We start from the raw sequence: 6,000 nt of genomic DNA, 5'->3' as shown, positions 1-6,000 counted from the left end.
AAGAGTCTTAAATGGTCCTCCAAGAAGCCTAGAGATACATTACCGAAATGTACCTAAGGACATTACAAGGCAGATCCCATTTGTTTTAGGAGCTCTTGGGTAGGATTTTTTAGAAGAAACAGTTGTGCTTAGAAATGAATCTCTTTATGATGCAACTATCAGCTTCATGGGTGCCATTTTCACAGTTCACATGTAGCTGCTCGTACAACCACCAGAGGTCACATAATAAATAATCATAGGCTGTGTCTGCCCATTGGTAGAGTTTGGGGAGGAAAATGTTTCCTAATTTGCAGAATCAAATTCTAATTTCAAAGCTTGTCAGAACTGTACATAGTCAATGTTTACCTTTTATAGCGTGCATTTATGTTTGCACAAAGGACTGCACCCATTTTCTATTAAATAAAGAAGTTGTGGTTCATGGCTTCTTTTAAGAAAATGTGATACATGAATAATTATTTTTGAAAAAACATCACTTCACATTTTCTTGGTGACTTGACTCCAATATGACAATCTAAACTTGACACCAGGAGGCAGAGGCTGCTTTTCTGTGGTTTCCATGCAAGTTTCACCTTCCCCCAAACCCCACAGACTGTTTGATCTCATAAATTCAATAAATCAAGAACACAAAAGGAGCTCATCGTGAGGAGGCAATAGAAATCAATGCTTATTCTCAGCTAGAACAAAAAAAAAAAAAGACTAATTTAGGTAGATTATGTAGGTCTTGCATAAGACTCAGTAAATGATCTGAAAGGGATTAAATGAGCTGCAGTGGTAGGAATGTCAGAATAAATTAATCACTGTCCCACTTGTTGTCACAATACTTAAAGTGTGGGTCAAGGAGGTATGGCAGCAATCTCGCTCTTAAATCCATTTGTCTACGCAACACCAAACCAAGTCATTGAACATTCACAACCCCTCATGAGCCACTCACACCTAAATAGTCAAAACACAAAGTACTTCTGTTTGTTTGTTTGTGCGCACTAACCTGATGCTTCTCCTTTTTCAAATTAAATTCTCAAATTTACTCTTGTCACGGTGAAAATGGAGGTGTGGACCCAAATTGCAGAGACGGGAGCCCGGGATGCAGAATCAAGACATTTTAATCCAAAAACCAAACTAAAGACAAACCAACACGACAAATCTACTTCACCAAGGGCGACAAAACAGACAAAAGCACAACAAGACACAGGTGTAATGACTTAACTAATTGAGTCCAGGTGAATCTAATGAACAGAAAAGCAAAGCAGAGAACAGGACAAAAGGGAACTAAACAGGAAAAACTACTAAACAAAATAAGAATCCAGAACTAAAAGGCACAAAAAAGTCCAAACGATGACACTTCTCCAACTTTGGGGTCTCAAACAATAGCAGGAAATATCCAGATCCATCCTTGTAGAGCTCTTTGTAAAGGCACCCATAACATTGAATTTAATTTATTTTCAGATCATGTGTCTTCTCTCAAAATGTAAACAAATACATTTAATTAATAAATTTAAAGTGTCCTGACATGGCATCAAACAGTTAACACCATATAACCTCGTTTGTGATTATCTTTAAATGTCAGAATTTACACTACTGGACAACAGCGTGTATATAGTAATAATTCTCATTTTAGCAGGTACTGGTCTGATAATGAACCAGCACCAAGGATATTCAAAGAAAAAAAAATCACAAGCAAACTTTTTCTATTCACCCCAGTATTCTTAAATTTTATTATGACCTCCAATTTATAATAGTAATGTAGCAACCCCCAAGGCCGAATTAACCCCCAAATCAGATAAGGACTCAGGACTTTGTACTTCAAAAGGAAGTCCATCCACACATCTCCAAAACAGAGCTCAATGAAAGCCCTAAAAATCAGATCCATCTTAATCCGGGTAGACAGACCTCCACTTTAAACCAGGAACCCTGCTGGTCTTATCTTGTTCCTGGTAGGAAATGTCTACACAGACAGACTGTGGCACCCTTTTGAAGTTGGACCTTGGTAAGAGCCTGTTGTCCATCACCCCAGGAGGTCCCTTTGTATCTACAGCACACAAAGACCAAATTCCAGAGCAGAACCTTTAAGCTCTGAATTCTAAACTGTATAAAATACTGGATGTATCCTCAGCACACCTGGATAAATGGACTCTTCTTCCTTTCTAAATTAAACCAAGACTTTAACCGTTTTTCAGATGTGAAATCCACAGAAGTTAACAAGTTAGTTAATTTCTGTGATTCCTTGGGTGGAGCAATGGCGCCATCTAGCAGACACCCTCGAACAGGTTGAGAGATGCATTTCAGGCTGATTAAATACACCGTGATTAACATTATATGCTGTTATTAACGACTCTGACTCAAAGTAAGAACTTGTATTGAAATGTCTTGAAATGTCTTGATGAAATGTTTTGTACCTGTTAACAAACCTTTCCCCTTTTAACAGTAGCACAACTGTTTTAAGGTTCATGTTTACAAGGATCTTTCATACTTCTTCTGATCTACAAATGGATTTTATAGACATGTTTTGAGGTTGGAAAAATGTTAAGTTTAATTCCCCAAGAACTTAGTATTTTGACCAAACCTTCAGACCCCATGTCCTGACCCCGCGCTCTGATTGGATAATCTAAAGTCCGCCCCAGAGCACCGGCAAATTTAACTGCGGGTCTTCCCGGAACTCGCTTTCTTCTTTTGTCTTCTTTTGTTCTTACCTTTTTTTCTTTTGTTTCCTCTCTCGTTTTTCTCTCTCGTTTTCTTTTGTTTCTCTCTTATTTTTTTTTCTTTTCGTTTTCGTTTGATGTTTGCTTTAGTCGTGTTTTTGTCCGTCTGGCGTCGTGTTCGTTTTTATTAGGTAAGCTCACTCGCTCGACTGCTTAACACCAGAAAACTCATCCAATTCTGGCTGAACAATTTTTGCTTCTGACACACCATCGAAGCTGCTCTCCCGGCCTCAAAGACTGACCAGTAACACACGGACGACCCGAACATTTCTGCTCCAGTTGATCCCAGAACTTTGTCGGCAACCGTGACCCGTGGATTCTAATCGGAGTTGGGTCCAGCTTCAGACGTCAAACCAGGCGGTTCCAGGCGAGCTCCTGACTTCTGCGGAGGTCCCCTTTGGACAAGTATCAGGACGACCACTGAATCCTTGCCCACTGGACCCAAGGTTCGGGTTCTCGACCACCAAGGCGCTGAAGTAAGGCCGACCCATTATTTCACTGTCTCCGATCCAGCTGGTGTCTTAGTAAGCAGAAACTGCCCTTTTTAAATCCACTCCCCCGGTAACCGCCGGATACCCTGACATATTTCGTTAACTTCATTAGACTTGCCATCTTTCCAACCATCCTAGTTGTGTAAATTATGTAAGCTTTACCTTTAATAATCTTATTTTACATTTACGCTGTTGACTCGGCTCGAGCTTCCATACTCGCTCTAACTCTCTCTCTATCATCTTGGCTAATTCAGTATTTGATGCTTGCTGACGCTATTTCTGGTTTACATTATTAATTTCATTTGTGCCTGATGATTTTAACCGGTGTGGTTTTTAATAAAGTGTGTTGTATTTTAAGAAGTTGTGGTAGCATGATCAATCTTTAAGGAAGTGATTTGTTCCCTCTGACGAAAACTTACAGGAAGCGTATTTTGAGACTGATGGTTATCTGTTATTAGACAAATATCATTGTCATATTACGGTATTCCCTGCCTGACCGTATAACAAAATTTAGGGCTGAGTGGTGCCCCAAGATCGTCCGCTTGTGTAAGGACACAGCGAATTCATAATTAAAACACCCACCGTCGCTCCGACATTGGATCACAGGTTAACGTTAATGATAATACGCTACAATAATAATTAGCCTTACATGTTCTCTTTGTATGGCTCCTTGTGAAATCAAAAGCTGAATTTAAAATTCTTACTTCCATAAAATTGGAGGTAGTAATATCAATTAGATTTTTTACTTGGTCATACTACACCAACGTGGCCAAAATTACAGTCATCAAAAAACAAAGTTCACCCACTAATATTTTCATTGGACTGCCTTTTGCTTATAAGGCACACATTTGCTGCAGTGTTGTTTGGATAAGCTTCTGCAATGTCACAAGATTTATTTCCATCCAATTTTCACCAAGATCTTGAGTTGATAATGGGAGAGTCAGACCACTGCGCAAAGCCTTCTCCAGCACATCCCAAAGAGTCTCAATGGGGTTCAGGTCTGAACTCTGGCCACATGTGAAAATTGTGTCTTGTGTTCCCTAAATCACTCTTTTTTACTTTGAGCCCAAAGAATCCTGGAATTATCATCTTGGAATATGCATGTGCCATCAGGGATGGAAAAAAATCCATTGATCGAAAAAACCTGCTCCTTCAGTATATTCAGGTAATTCAACCAAGACTGCCCTTGCAGGCTTGTACAGTCGGCACTAGGCATGATGGCTACATCACTGGATCTGCCTCTCTTCTTACCCTGATGGTCCCATCAGCAAGGTAAACCTGAACCCATCAGACCACATGATCTTCTTCTGTTGCTCAAGATTCCAATCTTTATGCCCCCTGACAAATTGAAGCCTTTTTTTCTGATTAGTGGGTTTCTCATGGCTACACAGCTGGTCCGTCCAAATATCTTCAGCTCCGTTCACATTTGCTACGTTTACATGGTTTTAATTCCTGTTTAATTCCAAATAAAAGTTCATTCTGCTTTAAACTGATGAAAAATGACCATGTAAACACTTAATTCCTAATGCAAATTTCTATTCAGAATTTTACTTAATTCCGATGTAAGGGGTTCGAATCCCACTTCTGACATCAAACTGTCGTGGAATTTATCTGATGAGAAATAAATCTAGAAATCAACTGTGCTCTGTCCAGTATATTGACAAAGCCCAGTTGTTGAAAGCAAGAGGTCTCGAGAGCTCTGCCCCTGCTCAGGGTGTTACAGCGATCTTTCGCCATACACAAATAACCTTTGCCTGGCAGCACTAGTCAAAACAACTGCCAGCTTGAAGATAATAACAGTCAAAGCTGAAACAGGCCTTGAACAGAACATTCAGTTTCATGCATGAACCCACTAAAGCAAGCTTTTTGAACAACTCTAAACTGTGCAGAATATATATTTTGTACTACATAAAAGAAGCTTAATAAAGGAGTAACATATTGAAATTAACCCTATGTGCATGATTTCCACCACAGCTGGTTTATTCGCATTTTAATTCTGAACTATTTAATTCTTCTGTCATGTAAAGCTTGATTCCGCTCTAAGTTTATTCCAGTCACTCTGCGCATGCTTGTTACCTTGTCTCGTCCCGATGACGCGCATTGTTTTGCCTCCTGTGTTTGGTGGTCTATCTATCTTCTTCTTCTCAGTTGCTGCAAAAAGTGAAGTAGTATGCTTGTGTTGAGCTTCTACTTCAAAATTATAATAAAAATAGCAGCAAAACTAGTACTCATTATACAGTTTTTACAAGTTACAACTGACAAGACAAGAAGCAGGGAGCCACCTTTGTTTATTTCCAGTATATGTGACACGTCACTTGCACCTTCTGTCCAATCAGAACCCTTCCCAACCCGCTGCTCTAAAGAGGAATTAGGTAAGGACGTGTTTCATGTAAACCTTTATTCTGAATTATTATTTTCATGTAAACTCATAGGAGAATACTTTAATTCCGAATTATTAATTCTGAATTTTAAAAAAAATCATGTAACCGTAACCAATGTGCTTATGGGACTTCTCTTACTTTCAGTAATAAACATAACTCTGAAATCTGCTGTTGTTAATCTTTGATTTCACCAAATGTTGTAGTGATCACTGATCACCATCATTCAGTTTTTTTTCCAGACATTTCTTCCTGGATAACAACAGTTCCACATTGCTCATATAGTTTTTAGTAATACGTTGGGCAGTAATTAACCCAATTTTAACAGTTTTCATCAATCTCCTGAGATGTTTTCTCTGCTTGATACCAATAATGTGACTTTCCTTAGACAGAATGAACATGTCTTTAAAACATGGTTGAAAGGTTTGAGAAGAT

Source organism: Telmatherina bonti (assembly GCF_933228915.1).
Source record: "Telmatherina bonti genome assembly, chromosome: 12".
Lineage (NCBI taxonomy): Eukaryota > Metazoa > Chordata > Actinopteri > Atheriniformes > Telmatherinidae > Telmatherina > Telmatherina bonti.
The sequence above is the reverse complement of the archived record's forward strand: the minus strand, read 5'-3'. Positions refer to the sequence as shown.